Below are 20,937 nucleotides of genomic sequence, written 5' to 3' on the forward strand. Positions count from 1 at the left end.
GTAATTCTCAGAAATAAAAAAACGACAGAGTTCCGCATTCACAAAATTTAAAAAAAAAGACGGAAAATAAAATGTCAAGTCAAGTTGCACGATTTGAAAAGAAGTCCAAAACAGAGAAATGTTACTTTTTAAACGCCTTAGGAGTTTGGCATAATAACTTTCCGAATTTTCATGAAAAATCGAAAATTAGAATTTAGAATTCGTTATTAATCACTTTTTGACGAGAAGCGTCATTTTTGTTTTATTCTTAAAAAACAGCATTAAAAAAAATTAAAAATTTGGACAAAGGACACAGGCCACGAAAAAAAGTTACTCGACAAAATTTGTTTATCCAAAAAGAGTTATAATTTGTTTACTAATAATTTTTTTACATGATGCGTAGTTTTACTTTTAATCGTGAATAATAGCAGTAACAATAAGAAAATTCTAGTTTTGGAAAAATGACGCAAGGTACGAAAAAAGATGAATAGACCAAAAATGTACATTCAAAATAGATCGACAAATTTGTTTAAAATAAATTTTTCATAGGACGCGTAGCTGTGGAAGAAATTAATTAATTTGTCATGAATATTTTTTTGATATGACAGCAGTGTTTGTTTTAATCGTCAAACATAGCATAAAAACCTAGAAAAAAATAATTTTTGGAAAAACACACAAGAGACGAAAAATTAATAAAAAGACAAAAGTTGTCCAACCAAAAAAGATCTAAAAATGTATTATAAACTTTTTTGATCGAAATATATTTAAATTAAATAAGTTAACTTTTTAGAAAAACAACGCAAGCTTCAATGACAGTTTATGTAACCAAATTTTGCGCCTTAATTTTATCTACAAATTTTCATGGAACCGCCTTACATTAGAATGCTAGTTTTTGGTTCAAATCATAAAAAAGAACATTGAAAATATGCAAATAAATTTATGGAAAAACGACACAAGTTGCATTAAAATATTTCATAACAAAATTGTTTTGTTTCTTTATAGGATGCGCATATTTTTAAATTATAAAAACAAGATAATGAAAATACGTATGTTTTCATACCAATGCATATTATGAATTGCAATGAAATCAATTTATTGAAATGATACATTTTTCAGGGTAGCTGAGAATAAATATTAGTGCAAAACAAGGAACAAATATTAAACTCATCATGATAAATAACATTTGTACTGTATTTTGCAATATCTGAATAACCTATTCCAGACCGAGGTATAGAACTAAATATAATATATATTTGATATAATAGTGTTGAGCATAATGTAGAATAGTTCGCATTTTGGACAAAATACAGTGCAATTACGAGATATGTGATGGGAATGTGTTCACAATCATTAAATTGCAGTTGTCGATGCTTTCAACTTAAATTTCAAAAGCGCGAGAGTGAATTTTGTAAGTAGATATATTTAATTATAATCAAAAAAAGGCTTTATTTTTTCCTTCGAAAGATACACGCACAGTAAACTCTTTAGAGTAAATGTTCAGATTCAGATTTTTAAATATGGAATGCTAAAATTATTTGAAAAAGCTGACAATAATCTGAGGAAGATATTTAATTAAAAAAAGCACAATGTAGGCAGCTCGAAGTAAAAATAATTTATTAGCAGGATTTATTTAAATATTATAAAAAATTATTTCCAAAACTACCTATATACTTTTCTTCAAGTCCACAAAATCGATGTGGGTGACCCCTGAATATTTTATTTAAATTCTGCCAAAAATCAATGCTGACCTTATTCTGACATCACTATACTCACATTTCAATAATTAACAAGATCATTGAGTCAGGGAGGTTGGAATGGGAATTTTTAATGGCACAATGAGTCCGAGGGGATAGAAAACTGGATTGTGGATTGGAAAATAGGACTAAAGAGATAGAAAGGGGGAGCTTAGAATATTATTTATTGCTTATTATTTATAGGCAGTTTATGGAAAAATAATGTAGGCTCTCAATCGATACCAGCAGGTTATACTTCACTCATTAACAAAACATAACAAAACTAAATAAGAGTATTTTTGTTTAATACATCTTCAAACTTTGTCGAAGTGACAATCCTTTTACGTAAGTACGTACATAGCCAAGGTGAAGGAATGATAAAGAAATAAACCTCACATTTCATCACGCAAATATCCCGTTATCATCAGTTTATAAAAAACTAGTGTGACCACCCTACAGTAGATAATGATCCTAAAGAAGATAATCATAAATTTGTAACACTAACGTATGTAAAATAATTAATTTAATGTAATTATTAGTTAAGACGCGACTTGTTTCTTGATTTATTATTTTACTCATATTTGTGCTTATAATTAAAGATTATCTATTGTATAGTCCTTATCTGCTGTAGGAGGGTTTCCCGTACTGCCAATTCTGTTATAAAAACTCTAAAAACTTTTCCAATTTTTCGATTTTATTTGTTGTCTTTCTTACAATGTTTAATGAATGAACTTAAACATTGTTGTTTAAAGCAATTAGTTGATTGTATTACTAAGCTTCTATTCAGTTGTTTCGGTGATTGTCTCTTTACAAATTACATGCTATTGAACTTTGAAGCTACTTCATTTCAAAAACAAATTTTCCTAAATGGCTGAAAGCAATTTGTTAATTATACACTAATTTATTCACAAAATTTTAAAAATTAATATAAATTAATAGTGGAACAATATTGCGTTATTAAAAGCCAAATTTCCATCAATATATTCTTTATAAATTATTAAAAATTGGAATATATTGTAGCAAACATATTATTAAAATCCCACAAAAAACCGTCACTATAACCATTTTTGTGGTTAAAGGATTTTTATTTTATTTCTTAAAATTTCACTCTGATTTTGTGTTATTGGACGAAAAAAAAAGATTTTCCTAATTTTTCGAAATTTTTCAAAAAATCTTTAGAGCTGGCCGTTATAAAATAAAGGTATCAAAATTCAGTATAAAACATTCAGAAAAATAACTTATACTATTTTTTTCACAATTGACATAGTTTAAACATTTGCAAATGCAACATTTTATTTGTATTCATGCTGGAATTTTTTCCAATGCGCTATGAACTTACCAAAACTTTAATATATTAATAATCTGCTTAATTGAGACAGATAGGTACATCTTAAATTATATAAGAAAAGATATTTCAAACTACATATGCATCCAAAAGAATTATCTTTGCTTTCTTATAAAAATTTCTTTGCAGAAGCATGAATAAAATTATCAAATTTCGCATAAAAATATGTACGCAGCAACAATTTTTAATATAACTTTACAGTGATATTGCAGAAAAAAGTATAACATTACAAAAAATTATTTCGTTTCATACGAAGATAAAAAACGGACTTAAATTTAGCCTTAAACAAAAATGTCGTTTAAATTCAAGACTATATTAAAACTATAAGCCCTTTTATGTGTATTTGCGTATATTTTATTTGAATAATTCTGGTTAAATATGGCCTTACTATTTTTTCTAGTTAGAGTAACCAGAAATCTGGATACATTAACTAGATTGTATAGTTAATTTAACTAGAATTCTGGTTAATTTAACCAGATTTCTGGTTACTTTAACCAGAAAAAATAGTAAGGACATGATCAACCAGATTTCTAGTTCATTTAACCAGACATTTTTTTGAGTGATGGTTATCTTATAGAATCTCATATATACCTGCAATATTCTGTAATCAAATGTAATTTCGTGTATTCCCAAGTAAAGTTGTGCACTTTCTTGTAATCTTTTGCTATATAAATGGATAACATTTTTTTAACATTTTAAATTTCTAGTAAGCATGGTATTGTACATTTTTGGCACTATATATACATTTCCCAAAAGCGAACAAAAATACAAGTTCTTATAAGAAAACTAACACAGTGGATTTTTGTACCTTAATATGACTAATGTTTCTTGCATTATTTTTGATAAATTATCATTCTAATCCTTTTATTCTTCTTCATGTGAACTTATCAAATGAATTAGCTTTTTGCGTGAATTTTAAATAAAGTTGCTTTTAAATACTGCATAAATAATATTTAAAAATGTCTAAGTAACAATTTGTATTTTTCTGCAAACAAAATTTTTTTATTCAAACTTAATTGCAATTCGAAAAACAAATTTCCTAAATAAGAAAAGAAATTCTTTTTTTTTTAACGAGCCGAAATGTTGGTGATTATTTTGTTTAAAATGTTTTTTTATTCTGGTTTGATAATGATCAAAACAAAAAATATGAATGAAATAAAAAAGATAAGGAAGGGGATTTGGTTGATTGACTTCTCATTTTTCATTCCTCTTTTTTGTTTTTGTCCAAAAAAAAAGAATTTTTTTTTCGTTTCTTTTTTAAGAAAATTTTTTTCATATTGAGATAGAAACATTGTATGGTGCTTTTCCTAAATTTGGTCGTTAAATTCTTGCCTTAATTTTCTGGAATTTGGCACAATAACTTGATGATTGGACGTTAAATAAGATTTTAAATTTTATTTTAATCTCAGTTAAATTTCTTAAATCTTGATTGTTTGTTCAGTCGGGCACAAAACTTGAGAAAAAATATTAATTATATTTCTAGATTAATTTCGAGAATCATTTTTAAAATTTTAGTACCTATAAGACACATTCCATTATATTATGAGTGATACAGTGTAATCCCATGTAATCCCGACTCCCGAGTTATCTCTATAATGTTGTGTAATCTAAAGTAATCTTATTTAGTATCGCGTAATCCCATGTAATATTATGTAATCGCATGTAAGCTTGTATAATCCCTTATGTAATCTTATGTAATATACTGTAATTTTATGTCTTCTATTACAATCTCATTAACAGAACTGGGATTTCTATTAGAACCCATTTTTGTTTCCTCAGGAGCTGCAACAAAAAGGAACCCCTCTTACTGAAAAGGAATCCAAAACGAAGCATTTTTTTTAAAGAAGACTCTTGTTGGACCGTCAAAGGAATCCAATTTGAACATAAATTTTTTCCAAACAACCTTTTTCTCGCATTTCCCACTTCAGAATCTTATCTAGTTATTAACACAGCGTTTACTTTAAAGCACCCATGTAACAGAACTTCTGAGGATATAATTCAATGTAGTGAATTAAGGTACAAAATATTATCGCAACTAGAATAGATATAATGACATGATAAATACAATTTGAAGATTATGTTGCAAAATTGTAGTCATATAGGCGTATCCATATGCCTGAATAGAACAACGCATGCAGAGGCATTCATACAGCAACAGGGTGCAAAGTGGGGTTGTTAAGTTAGGTTACGTGCAAAAATTTCCTCATCTTTCCCTATTTGAAGTTGGGTTCCGAAGGGGTCCCTATAATGATATCAAGTCTAAAAAAAGTGGTTGGGGTCCCTATCAAACTAACTAGTCCGGAAAAATGTGGTTAGGCCTCCCTATCAGAATATCTAGTCTAGGAAAAACTGGTTCGGGCGCCTATCAGAACATCTAGTCTAGAAAAAAACTAATGGGTGCCCTGTCAGATTCTAGTGAAGAATTTCGTGCCTCGAATAGGTATGGCAAATCTAGCTGTATCCTGTTTTTTTTAATTCCTTCCATATGAAAAACTGTAAATGTTCAGAAAAAATTACATTTCCTATAATTGTAAAAAGTTGCAGAGTATTCTAAAACGGGAAAAACGAAATATTACATAAAGAAAAATTTCAACCGATTAACGTTATTTATTTACAAATTATTTTATTGAAATCCCTGTTAACAGTTCGCATATCTTGCATTTACATAAAGTCGTATACTAATAAATATTTAATTAGAAAAAGAGAGTTTAAAATTTGTTGATCTATAGCTTATGAGTATGGCTTTTTCATCGACTATCAACTCGAAGGTTTAGCGTAATGGTTAAGACACCCGAATGCTAGGCGATATATTCAGGTATAGATGTAGGTGTTCAATACTCCCTAGTGTTAGAAATTTTATTTGTAATATAATGTTTAAAAATGTAATGTAATGCAATGTAATCTTTAAGGCCTGTTGAGAAGTTTTAGCCAGAACCTGGCTAAAACAGCGTTACAGATCTATAGTTAAGCCCTCTCCATTTTCCCAACGAGCGCCCAATTAGAAATAGGGAAATCTATCCAGGGGACTACTAAACACTGGTCGGAGTTTCTACTCTCTAAATATAAATCAGTGAAAAATTCACTGATTGAAATAGTACTTAGATCTTTCACTGATTAATCAGTAATTTCGGACTTATTCACTAATCAGTTCAGTAACACCCGAGTAAATAATGTGTATATAACCTCTAAATTTTTATGTTAAGCGTTGTTGTTAGCCTTTCACTTAAGTAGCAAGAAGAACTCCTTAATAAAATTAATTTTTAAATTTTCGGGCTGTAAGTCTGCAGAATTAACTGCGGGATAAATATACTTTAACTCGTATAGGTAGTACTTACTTAACGCGTTTGTACATGGCAGTTCAATCTTAAAATTAAAGTAATATGTGAGGTTTTTTGTCATTTAAAAGCATCGGAACTTTTCACCTTTTTTAATATATAATCATATTTATGGGTTTTGAGTTTTTACTATGATTCTTTGATTGAATGTACTAAAATGTTATTTCAGTATGATTGCTAAATTGAAATAGTGCAGAGCTGCCAACCCTCAAAAGTGGTTCATTCACGGAATCAATAAGTAACCTATCACTGATTGTCAGTGCCCCATTTCTAGCTATTTGAATCAGGAACCCTTTTGGGTCTCTACAGGTTTTTATTAGAGTTCAAGATCTAAGAGATACCAACATTTAGTTCAGCCTCAACTCTAGTGAACATCCAGTTTTTTCTGTGTTTATGTAATCTTGTAATCTTTTAATATATTATACGAAAAGTAGAAGGGCTTAACCCTTCGTTCCAGTGAATTTCGTTGCTTCTTTTTTATTAAAATTAGTTACCACGCAGTAGTTACTCCATGAGGTGCAGTGACTTTTTTAGTAACTCAGTTACATGTCAATCGTTACTCCCCAACATTGACCCCAACTTTCATCTTCCCTCTCAATCCCTCGAATACATATTTCGTTTTTCATTCCACCTCTTGCATGTGACAATGACTAATGTATGGGCAATCGAAATACATTGTTCGCAATAACATAAAAAGTTCGAGACGTGGACGAAGCGAGGAAAAGTACAAAGCAGAGCACATAGGTTCGTATTACACGAACCGGCCAAGGAGCCTATGTAAATCCATTGACTTGATTCCACATAAGCCTCACGTATATAAACCGCGACTTGCTTACTGTTATACTGTAACGTATGAACTGCGAAGTTCGAAGCAGCAGATATCGAGATTACAAAAAAATGCCCAGTCCATTCCTGTCTGTTCTAGGGAACATACAGAAAGATGAAAAAAGGAATAAGAGAGAAGAAAGAGGGTAAAGGCACAAACAAAGAGAGGGGTATTGTAGAGAGGGAAACGAAAAGGGTGGCTAGGAAATTTGGAGAAGGAGGCTGAACTATGAGAAAGGTGGGGGAAGCTTTGACACAGCCTAAAGATTAAAATAGAATCTCTGAGTAACTTTCATTGGGCGGTAAAAAATCCCACAGAGTGGTTCACAGCGGGGGACATCATGGCGCCCCTCTTTTCCTCTATAGACTCTCCCCCTCCCTCCCCCGCAGCCGTGCTCTTGTGCCCTCGCAAGAGAAAGAGAACTCGCGAGGTCTAGGATGAGATCGGACTTTGCATGAAAGTCTGCCTCCACCGTTCGCAGGGCACGAATCCTTCTATATCTTTTATACACGTTTGTACCAAAATAAATTCATTTATATGTACGCATAAATGAATTTATGCAAAATATATGCTTGTTAAATAATTTTGACATATAGGATTCGCTTTTAGAGAAATAAGGGACAGAAAATTTTAACTGTATTTTTTGTAAATATTACAAAAAAGAATCAAATTTCTAGTTTATAATAAATTAAAAGTTTTTTTATTATCAAATATATCATTGATGTCTTAAATGGGATTTAATCATAAGTCTTCGACTCCGCGTGAAGTAACAGTAAATGCTTTCATGATAATTATTGAACGGCAATTGTACCTAATATACATCGTCATATAATCACCTACAACTAGTTGTACAATACACATAACAAAAAGTAAGATAATAGCAGAATCTTATAATAATTTAATTATTCTAATTGCATAATGTCACAAGAATTGCTCAGATCGTGAAAAAACTCTTTTCATTTTTGTAACCACAGTAAAACCCCAGGAATAAATATTCTCTTTAAATTGGATAAAAGCTCTGCAGCACTTTTATCTGACGAAAGATAAAATTCATCTAACGAAAATATTTATTTGACACACATGTGATATTTTAAACGGCTGCGTCTAGGTTCATCGCAAAAATTTCCTCCATAAATGTGAAAATACTCGCGGTATTCATTTTTTAAATCGTCTCACTTTATGTAAATGATTTTAAACACAAAATCATTCTTCTGCACTTTAAGAATACAAAGGCTGCACTTTGGCTGCTAAAGGTTTGTCCAACAAAAGTAAAGGACTGAACTTGGCGGAGTGTTCACTCTAAAGTATAAAATAACCAAAGTGCAGCCTTTGTATTCTGTAAGCGTAAGTGAATGATTTTGTTGGCTAAAATAATTTCAATTAAGTGAGACGGTTTAAAAAATAAACAACGCGAGGGTTGTCAAATTTATAGAGGAAATTTTTTCGGTTAACCTAGACGCAGCCGTTTGATATACCACATATTTGAAACAAATATTTTTGCCAGATAAATTTGATCTTTCGTCAAATAAGTTTTATCTTTCGTCAGATAAATTTTATCTTTCTTAGGTAAATTTTATCTTTCGTCAGATAAATTTTATCGTTCGCCAGATAAATTTTATCTTTCGTCATTAAATTTTATCTTTCGTCAGATGAACGTGCTGCAGCGTATTTATCCAATTTAAAGATAAAATTTATTCCTGGGGTTTCCTGTGATGATACAGGTTTCATTATGATGCCACATTGTCATTGATTCTGATCGCAGCTGAATCGATATTCATGGCAGTCTTATGCGTTTTATAGATACTTTTCTATACCTTTTATGATAAAATACAACTTATTCTGAAGAAAATGATAATGTAAAAGTTCCATTTCCTTAAAGTAAATAAAATGTTTCCTCTACTTTTAACATTATTATTATTATTATTTTTATCTTTAATGCACAATGCATACAACAAATTCCGCCTAAAAAGGTCAACAAATTTAAGGAAAAGATTTCATATGACAAATGAAGTCGTATTATTTGTTAATTTAAAAATACCAGTGCTTAATTCTATGGACTTTATCTAAATATTGAGAGAAACCATAATATTGGTAATGAAAGTAGTATTATTAAAGATAGACATATAAGCATAACTTTTAATGATTGGAATGGATTAATAACTCGCAATTTGCATGGGAACTCAGATATCAAGACTCATTTATAGAGATTTACAGGCTCAGCATGAAGGATCAATTCGATGTAAAATTAATGTAATTTTATGTTGATCTATCAATCAATCCAAATTATAACTGTCCTGCATATAACCCACACTGGGAGAACTGTACAGTGACAAAGAAGATTCTTTTTTTTTTATTCAACGAAGTTTTAAGATGAAATGTTCGCAGACTGTTTCTTATTCTCTTATATGCATCCTTTCAGAAATATTTTCACAATCTATGTTTTTTCTTCCTTTTTTCTTAACTTCTTATCATCTTCTTGTTTATATCTTGTATGATTTTGTCTCCATAACAGGCAACTGATTTATTTCAATTTTTTATTGCCTCCTTTTATTTATTTCTTTGTCCTTTAATTAATTTATTGTTTAAGTACATGACTCAAACTTTCTCTTTTTTCCTTATTCCTTCTTGACCTTCCTAATAATTCGAGTCAAATAAATACAAAATCTACTACATGACCGTCTTCAAAATCTTGTCTGAAAAATTAGACAATAATTTACTTTAATAACTCTACAACCACTTTCGCAGGAATTTTTGGTTCGACTAAGAACTCCATTTCTAAAGGAATAACTTTCTCTTCTCTTTTTCCCTCACTCCCTCCTGACCTTAATAATTCGAGTCAAATAAATAAAAACCCGACTCATAAGTATAAAACAAACTAATTGCCCAGAAGTTTTCTTCTTATCTCTTTATGTTTTATTTCTTCCCTTGTTTTAACATTCCTCTGTTTCTTTATTCCTTCTTCATTTTTGCCTCTTCTCGCCTCCTTTATTTTAATAACCCGTCCCAGAGAGAAGTTCACTACTGGCGCCGTAGTACGCCATAGTGCAAACAAAACTGACCCAGTAACCTTCCCACTACTTTCTTGATATTACATTAGTAGTTGTCCAGTGTTAAGCCAGTACAGAGCGTAGTTATCTTTCGTGGGTTTACGAATTCCAAGCCAGTACTGCCTGTTTCACCTGCATTCACGTAATTCTTTGTCAGTTAAAAGGAAGAAAGACTTGAAAAGGCCTTTGGAATAACTTTTTCCTGAAATTCACATCCAAAAAGAGTTATAATACAGAGGATAATTTCTTGGTAAATATTTCCATACTCGGAGAAGATCTCGCTCGCAAACGCGAGTTCGCGTCTCTAGGCATAACACAGCGTTGGCGGAGAGAGCATACACCATACAGTCATACACCATACAGCCATACCGTAACTCGTTCTCTTTTTCCCCTCCCTCTCAGTACAATCCTCTCTTTCTTAACCTCCCTCTCAGTTGCACTCTCTCGCGCGCTGGACCGGCATCTCCACACCAATGAGTGACGTAGCGAGAGCCAAGAGCTCAAACATTATACACTCGCCCGCGCATGCGCCCTACCGATCTCCTAGCAGCCAGCGAATTTGCCCTCCCCGCCAAAGGTGCATGGATGTATGCATTCTATGCGGCGTGCACCGCATTAGATGCATTTCTAAGACGCGCCGTTATAAATCGCATAAATATCGAACGCCTAGCGCTCGCGCGCGCGCGCCTCCTGCGTACGAAAAAGATACCGTGTTCCCCATCTATCTCATTGTCGCGTGTCATCCTGTCTTTCACCTTTTCTCCCTTTTTCTCTCATCCGCGTCCCAGTGCCGATTCCATACTACGATAAAACCTGAGGAAGAAACTACGAAGAAAAGGCAGAAAGACAAGAAACAAAAACGGATAGAAAGGGTAAAAAACCAAGAAGGAAGAATATTTGGAAATGAAGCGTGTGAAACGGTGCAAAAGACAAAAGGAGGGATAAAATAAATGAACTTACTACGGAAAGAACGTGAGTGATGACAGAATAATAGTGAAATTCTATTAAGGAATCTATCATTTTTGTTTATTTCAAACAAGTGAAAATTCGCGCGAATATTGAAGTGCACGTGCGAGTGGATTTGGTGGGAAAAGGGGGTTGATCAACTCGGGAGGGGGGAGTGTTGAATGACGATATAGTGAGTATAAGCAAAAGAGGGGAGGGGCGAGAGAGAGAGAGGTTAAAAAAAGGAGAGTATAATAGAAGAAGAAGAAAAGAGGGGAGGTGAAAAATCGAGGAAAGGAAGAAAGGAGGAAGAAAGTTCGATGAGGACCACGTTTGCAGATCGAGCCACCAAGAGGTGCTGGCGCCCCCCACCCCCTGGAAGAACTCGCCTTTTTTCATCACCAGTTCGCGATTACGATTCCCGAAACCGATTTCTGAAGCTAGAAGATTTTTCCGGTGCTATTGAATGCAAGATTTCCTTGAGTAGTTAAGATTTTCTTAAAAGATTCTTCCGACGGAAAAGTTAGAGTCAGTGAGAGTGTTGAGTTTCATTTCTTACGGACCATGAAGAGGATTGGGGATTGTTGACGGAACGGATTTTTCTGATTGGAAAAGGTGAGGACTTATTAAGGATTTTTGTAGTTCTTATATTTTCAATTTTACACTAACTGCTGATGCTGGATTTAAAAGCTTAGCTGAAGACTAAACTGCTTTTTACTATTTTCTTGCTATTTTACTACTCGGAAAAAATACCATTCGGGAGAGAATTTATATCTTGAGATTTAGTTTTTTATTTTTGATATTTTGAAATCCATACAAAAGATTATTTCAGAACCTTATTAAAATATTCAAGAAACCGTAATTTAAGACTATTGTTTCTTTTTTCAATGAAAAAACCTAATTTATTAATTTCAAGAGCCTCTACAATTGGCAATGATTTTCTGACTATAATAATATTTTATTGTTTTAAACAATAGATTATATCGCAAAGATTTTTCCTGTAGAATAATGTGAATGAATTAAGTACTTACGTCTGATGTTGACTCGGACTACTTTGTTTAACAATATTGATAATTAAGTGGGTAACAAAGAATCTGGTTCAAATCATTTTCCTGATAGCAATTCAAATCTGTGCAGGTACTCCAATTTCGAAAATTATGCTACCATAGATTAATTGCAATTATAATTTAATTACATCCTATTATAGCTTTCATTACTACAATATTCAAAACAAACACTAACAGAAATTATAGTGAGTGAACAAAATGTTTTGTATATCCGATTAAAAGCCATTTCGACAAAGATGTACTTGAATTCCAAAATTCAGTTATGGCGTTCTTGGATACAAAATTGATACTGTATACCCAACATTTATTTCGGATTTTTTTTCTACAGTGACTTTTATGACATTTTATTTTTACTTTTCACGGTGTATAAAATCATATAAAAACGAACTGAAATATTAATATTAAAATACTAAAATCAAATATAGGATGATAAAGTGCTGGATAACAAATTTATTTTCCGGTTAAAATGAACCTTTTGCTCCACAAATATTTGTACATTTTATTTATGAAATGAAAATATTCAATCTAATAAATTATCCTGTTTATTATCGTAATAATCGCGAAATAATATTGAGTACAACTAAAGATAATAATAAAAAAACCTCAAATTGTATCCACTGGGACACATGAAATTGTTCAAGACGGCGTGCATATTTATCAGCTGTTAAACTGCCTTAACTCTCGAGATAATTCTAATACAAAATTAAGATGACAGTTGTATTTTTCAATTAATTTTGTAGATAGAATTTTTTCAACGTTTTTTCACCACATACATCTCATGAAACCCATTTTTAAGAGAATTTATGAGCCTGAAAGTAAAAGCCTACAATTAAACAAAATATATTTTTCCTTCAAGCAATATAAATAAATATTTCAGAATTTCTTTAAATGCCTCGACTTTACAAATGTAACGACAAAATTTTTGTTTAATAGTTAGACAGTAATTTCATTTGCCTTTTTCGAAATTTGAACATATTTTGAGGCTGAATTTTTATATTGACTTTTTTCTATCTTTATATGAATATATATTATACAGGATTAGAATTTTTAATTTGAATGATAATTTCTCATTTGGTATTTTTTTCGAGGGCTTCTCTTTCGCATTTAACAAGTATTAATATTCCTTGCTTGCAGAGTCCTGGCGAGTGTCGCTTTTGCTGCTAAAACCGCAAACACGAAGCGCTGTGGAAGAATAAAGGATAATTTCTCGACGAACACCTACAGCGCAGTCCCTTTCTCTCTGACTCTTTTTTTCTTTCTTCTGCATTAAGCTTATTATTAAATAAAGAATGAAACCATTTTTAATCACGTTTCCTTCAATATTGAATATTTTCCATCTCGATTACAAACCAGGAAATCACCAGCATGTTCTAAAACAGAAATTCTTTGACGATTTGAATAAATAAAATGAAAATAAAGAAACAAGATAGTGCATAAATCTCTTAACAAGTTTTTCGCAAGTAATTGCTGCTTGATTTAAAATCTTTTAAATAGACAAAAATTATATATAATAATTTATTTTTCAGTAATTTCTTATCATATTTTCTATACAATATATCAATATTATATATAATATCTTTTTTCTGTTACGCATGAAATGTCTTGTTTCCTTTGGCTTATAGGGCTTCATTCTGTGAACCTAAATACATGCTCTAGTTTCCAGTTTCTATCTCTCTTTCGATGTTCTGTCTCACATATGTACGTACATAATCCTGCTATAACACGCACCACGCGCCAGTAATATCGGACACCGGTTGGCAATTATCTATATCGACTCTTATCGTCTTCTTACTCGTCTTCCTCCTTTTGATCTTTTCCTTCACTTTCTCGCGACGACGTTTCTCTTGTTTATATTCAATTTTCCCAGCAGATAAATGTTAGATAATAATTATTTTATTTTAAAAATGTTGTATTAAAATATTAGCTACTCAGGTGCAGGTACTTTCCGTTTCGCGACTTTTCACCCACTTTTCACTTTAAAGGCAATTATGCCCTTTAATTTTCTTTATACATTTTGCTAGTGAAGATCTGCATATTTTATAATTTCATTAGGTATCCTGGGTATATACGTCAAAATAATAATATAAAAAATGATTTAATTTTGAATAAAATAAAAAAAGGGATTTTAAACGAACATAAAACATCTTTTTTCTTTTCATATTAATTACAGTAAGCATAAAAATAATTGTATTCGAGATGAAGAAGTAGAAAGGATTTTATGGGATTGCAATAGGAATCAATTTTTTAAAAATATTTCGTAATATTTCTATAAAATTCAATGATATTCAATAGAATTAGGTATTGTTTTCAGAAGTTCCTAAAGTTTCTGACAATTCAGAAGGATTTTATGAAATATGATTCATAAGATTGTAGGATATCTTAAAAAATTCCGAGGAATTTTTAAAAGATTTGAATAAATTGAACGAATTTAATAAGGTTTGAAACATTTTAGGGTATTTCAAAAGATTCCAATAAATTCTTAATATATTAAAATAAATTGAAAGGATTTTAATTATTTTATAATTGATTTAAAGATTCAAATGCGTTTCCAATGCATTACAATGACATGAAGGGGTTTGTAAAAATGTAAGGTATTTTTAAAGGTTACTAGAAATTTTTAGAAACTTTACAAAAATATAAGGAATTTCAAAAGATTCGAAATATTTTACAATATTTAAGAAAATTCCAAGAAGTTTTGAAAGATTGAATGATTTGAAGGTATTAAAAACAATTTTCATGCGATTTTATAAACATTCCTGGAGTTTCGGAAAAATGACACGATTTTAGAGGACTCAAGAGGTTTTAGAATATTTTTAAAGATTCCATGAAACGTTGAAAAGATTTTAACGAATTTGATCAGATTTCCATGATTTTCAGGGGTTTTAAATGCTTTCAAAGGTACAGCGAAACTCTTCTATAGCGCCGATCTTGGGGCTGACAGTGGGTGGGAACTAACTCATTGTATCCCGCTCCGCTTTTGTTTGTTCACGCCTGAGCGCTCCCCTGAGTGCCAACCACATACCCCGCGCATCACGCACAGCTCCTGCTACACCTACCTGCGGCGCGACGTCAATTCTCGGACGGGCTATAGAAAGGAGGGCTATTGAAGGATTTCACTGTATTTAAATATATTTTCCAGGATTTCCGGAAATTTAATATAATTTCGCAAAGCATTATAAGGGCCATTCACAAAACACGTGATACATTCCTCAGGAACGTTATACACCCCACCCCCCTGAGTGATGCTTTTTCCATTGTACTTACCATGGAGAATGATACTTTGAAAGATCCCCTTGCCCCTAACGTATGACGTATTTTGTGAATGGACACTTAATAAAAGGAAATATTTCTTGAAATTTATTAAATAGCATTTTTAAATTAAAAAATAAGGGAAAATCAGTTATTTTTCGTTTTTCGTCATCGAATAATGCTGACTTATTATCGTTTTCGGACTCCTAAATCGGTTATTTTGGTCAATATATTCTCTTCACATGTAACTTACATGTCACTTTAAATGTGAAAATTACATTTTTAAGCCACATAATTAATGAAAAAAATGTTATCATCGGATAACATAAAAACTCGGGGACACTTAAAAATTGATCGTAACTCTGAAACTATAACTGCCGAAGAGAAACAGCTTTGTTTTGTAATTCTGCAATTAATTTTACAGAAATGCGTGTAATTAACAATTAGATTCCCAGCTATCTTTTAAACGATGCAAATTTCTAAGTATGAAGAAAATAGTCTGAGGCACGTCACCAGATGACAATTACTTATATTGAATCGACTTTCCTTAAAGAAGAAGTGAAGTAAAAATAATTAGCTGACAGGATATTATTGGAGAAAATGCGCTTAATCAAATTTCGAAGTTAAGAAATTTATTCTTCCAGCACAAGCGTATAATATTCTAGAGCGAAAATATTGTAAGTTTTTTATATTCAGCAATATATTATTACCATAAGTTATAAAATAGTACACTTTTCAATAAGACAATGTATTTATTAGTTAATTCTTCAGCAAAACCTTTAATCGTCAAGGATTGTTGAATGTCTAAAAAAAAATTGGGCAAATTCTGAAAATTTGGTATATAATAGAATTGTTTTCAACTTTCTTTCTAGTGTATTTCTATGCTAAAAAATCTCATTCATGCTCAACAACATTTTAATACCAGAAGTAAAAAAAGTTATTCTATCAAAGACTAATAGTTGAGAATTTTATTTGATAATGATTGATGTTTTAAAATTCAACGGGAACATGTGGCACGAATTTTTTAAAAATTACAGGGGACAAGTGAAAAGTGGGAAATAGAAAGTTGGAATCTGGATATGGGAAAGTAACATAATCGACTCACTGAAATCAACAACTAACAAAAACAAATATGGTTTGAAGATATTCCAAAAATACAAGCAAAGACCAAAAGTATAACCTTCTTTCGGGATGTTTGCACAATTTTGGTTGACATGGAAAAAAAATTATTTTCAAGTTAATTAAGTTTTTTTTTGTCACTGAATTATTTTAAAAACATTTCCCTTGCTCTAATTTTGAAAATAAATCGCCAAATAGGCTAAAGAATTGTTGGTCGATATCTGAAAAAAGATCGTGAAGATTAGCGAGTGGCATGCGTAAAGAAGAATGTTCAATAGGCACAAAATTATTGTCAGTTGTATTTCACTCTTAAGTTGCATATCAGCAAACAGCTCAAGCAGCTACGACAGAGCGATATTTATTATTTACCGTCAGAAAGTCGCGCCATCGCATCTCTTGTGTCCACAAGTTACGAATTACCTGTAGAAAACCTCACCAATATCAGTAGATCACTGACAGATCACTTTCAGTGACTAAGTCATTGGAATCCCGACGTATAATGGGGAAAAAGTTACGCATGTAAATTCAAATCTTGCGTTTGGATCGACGTCGCTTCGACTATACTCCATCTCAGTTTACTCATTTAAATACCACTCGATTACCATGGCAATTTTAGAATTTAGAGACTTCTTATTGAAATTTTATGAAAAAAATTGCATCTGGAATGAATGGATTTCAATGTGCAACATTTTTTTGTTGTAATTTATAATAGCACTCTGAAATTTTTTATTTTTAATGTGAAAAGGAAACAATCATGTCAAAAGTGATGTATATGCCTCAGTATTATAGCATTCGATGATCGTATTTATATATTTGAAACGGGATATCTCTTTTCGACATAGCTACCAAAAGCAACATCATCTAACCCTATCTTTCTAACATATACATACAGAATTTAATGATATAATTTACTTTAATTTTACATTTTTAAACACACCTGAAGGTCAAAAAAGTTTTCCCAACTCCTTCCGAATTTTAATTAATTATTTTCTAATAGATAATTCCCATTTAATTTGCCCCTATTTCTTAGTAAAATTCTTAATAACAATGTGAGCAGGAGTAGAATTTTATCGGGTACTTGAATAGTTTTCAGAGACAAATCTCACCAGGAAAAAAAATCACCCAGGCCCGAGATTAAAAATTAGAATTAAAAGCGAACTCAAGACATTTTGATTTTGGTATTTGATGTAATTATTTTTATAAATTGTGTTTTAAAGATTTTTTTGAGCATGTGTTAATTTTTTTAAATAGAAGTATAATATAATAAAATAGACAAGATTCAGGATTCGAAGTTAGAATTAAAGCAAATTTTCAACATTTCGAATTTGGTATGTAATAGAATTATTTTTGACTTCTTTTCTAAGGTATGGCTATACCAAATTCCAAATATTAAAATTTTTCTGACCTTCTAATTTTGACTCCTGGGTATTCTCGATTTTGTTTTAGTGTATTTCTATACTTAAAACCCCTATACATGCTTTATCCCTTATTATCTCTTAGGAAATAAAAATTGAAACTCGCAATAATGCAAAGACTTTTTTGACACACAGGTATGTAAAAAAACTTGAAACTCTGCAAACAAGAAATTTCGTTAATACTTTTTTGAGTGCTGGTAACCAAGTTACATGTCGATCAATTTTAAGTTAATTATACTTTTTTAGGTAGCGTATTATACGCTACTTTTTCGCGTTGTAGCGATTTCTAAACCCAAAGATTATTTTTTTACCCATCCTAATGATGTAGTTTTATCGTTGATTATAGTTAACAATACACAAAATATTTAAAAATTTGTTTAACATAATAGTAATTGTTTATTTTCATATCCAAAAATAAATTGCTCAATGTTAATTATATTCAATACATAATTTTATTTCTCATTAGAGGCATGAATTATCAAATTATTAAACGATATTTGTGAGATGTATTATTAAAATGATTATTTTTCAATTTTGCGGCTGTAAAAATGTAACGTTTTAAAATCCTGCACAAAATTGCAATTTGAAATGTTTTAAAATATAAATTAATAATTAATCCGAATTTAATTGATATTACGTATATTATTTCATAACTTTTTATATTTAATTTTAAATAAGCTCATCTTTAGACGAAACATAAAAAACAATAACACAGTGAAGATTGCATTTTCTATTAGATATACTAATATTGTTATTATCTCCTATTACAACAAAAAAACGAAATGATAGAAAATTAAATACAACATGTTAAAATCTGTTATATATTTTATCTAAAAAAGGAGATCTGTCTGGGACATTAAAAAATAGGTGAAATTATTAATGACGATCTTATCCAGCCAGCACCTAAAAATATTGTCGTACTCTCTAGATTTCTTGGAGCGAAAATTAAACTCCAACTCTGGAGCGACTACTATATCAACTACGATGGAGTCATAATGTCTGTCCGTTGGAGTCAGAAGCTTGACTCCCTCCATGGGAGTTACATGCTCGCTCCCAATTACAGTCATTATCGTTTGACTCCAACTCCTACAGTTCCTTTTTTGACGCCAAAGAGGAGTGATCATGCGATTCACACCAACGGGAGCATGAGGTGACTCCAGCTAGCGCGGTGCAGTGTGATAGAAGCGGAGTAATGGTGGGTGGGGGTAAGGGTAGCAGGTAGCAGACAGTACGGCCTCGTTTTGGCGTACTTTTTCATTTTCATTCTAGTTTTCGTGGTAATAGGTGACGCGTCAAGTAGTGAATTTGGAAAAGTGACAGTATTTTAGTGTCTTGTGATTCAACGAGTACATCAGATTTCCTTATGGTAAGTGGCTTTTAATTCTTATTATTCAACTTATGGTCATGTGAAAGTCCAAAATAACAGAATTCACTTTCGAGATTTCATTTTAGAAATCATAAGAGCTGTTGCTTTCGACAGTTTTCGGAGTCCCGAATCCGGACGCGGTCCGTATAAAAGACGTTTTAAAGAACATAAGATGTCTGCAAAGTGTAGGGATATTTATTTATAAAGTGTAAAATATGCATCAATAATTGATTTAAAAATTCTTTCTTTAGAATTCTATGAAAACTCCAGACGAATTAGCGGATTTCCTGCAGTCGAAGGGAGTCTAGGTGGACGCCATCAATTCATTAAAAGGTTCGCTACTTATATTATTTATATTATTTATGTGTGTAAGATAATGCTTGCAGTTACTGAATCATTCGATTTAAAAATTTATAACTTAGTGGCATATTGTATACATATTGCATACTGCTAAGAAAGTCCGTATTGGTTAGATAATTAATTTCTTCATCTGAAAATCGAAGTACTGCATTTTTGTGATATTTGTGACTGTTTGGTTGAAAATTAGTCTTTTTAGGACTAAAGGCCAAATATTTAATTCCAATTTTGTGTATTTTATTTAAATTGAGTCTTGTTCGTGGTTAAAAATACAACTTCTTGGTTAAAGATTCATCTTTTTTTCAAAAATAAGCTATTGCAGTTACAGGTTCACAAATTCAGTTGGAAATACATCTTTTTGTTTACGAATTAGTTGCGAATTAGTAACGAGTATGATTATTCATTGCATTTAATAGTAGAATTTCCTAAAAAATGATGTATTTTCATCTGAAATTATGAAACTTTAGCTGGGATAATTAATTTTTAAATTAAAGAGATGAACCTTTAACCCAGAAGATTGATTTTCAAGCACGGTCAATACTGAAATTCAATAAAATAGACGACTTTCGAACAAAACAGTTGAAGTTTAAACTTCAATAGATCGAAATTCAACCAAACAGTTACATTTTCAAACGACGAAAATAATTCTTTAAGGAAAAATGAAATACTCAAATTTTCAGATAAAGAAATTAGTTACCAAGGGCAAAAACTGTCTTGTTTTTTAAAAATTGAAATATTCTATTTGAAAAATAATAATATTACTTAGTGATGAATAACTTTGCTGTAGAGTGTTATACCACTGTCCTAAAAATCAACTTTTATTCTGGTTTTAGTCCTATATTAAATAGATGCTTCTAAAAATTCTTGAAGCATATAGTTATACATATATAAGAACAATTTGTGACAATAAGATCTGATTTTTAAATATTTCGAACATAAAAACTAATATATACTATTTTTTCAGGATGGACATCAGCGAACCTACTATGGATGTGTGAAGTGCCTTAATGTATCTCGCTACTATCGCTTCTACTCAACAGTCTCGGAAAAGAGACATTTAACCAACTTTTCTGTTTAATTGTCCATTGTTTCATTTTATAGATTTTTTCTGATTTTATTTATCTTTAATTAATAACTACTTTAAAATATAATAA

Source organism: Belonocnema kinseyi, chromosome 10 (genome assembly GCF_010883055.1).
Source record: "Belonocnema kinseyi isolate 2016_QV_RU_SX_M_011 chromosome 10, B_treatae_v1, whole genome shotgun sequence".
NCBI classification, from domain to species: Eukaryota; Metazoa; Arthropoda; class Insecta; order Hymenoptera; family Cynipidae; genus Belonocnema; species Belonocnema kinseyi.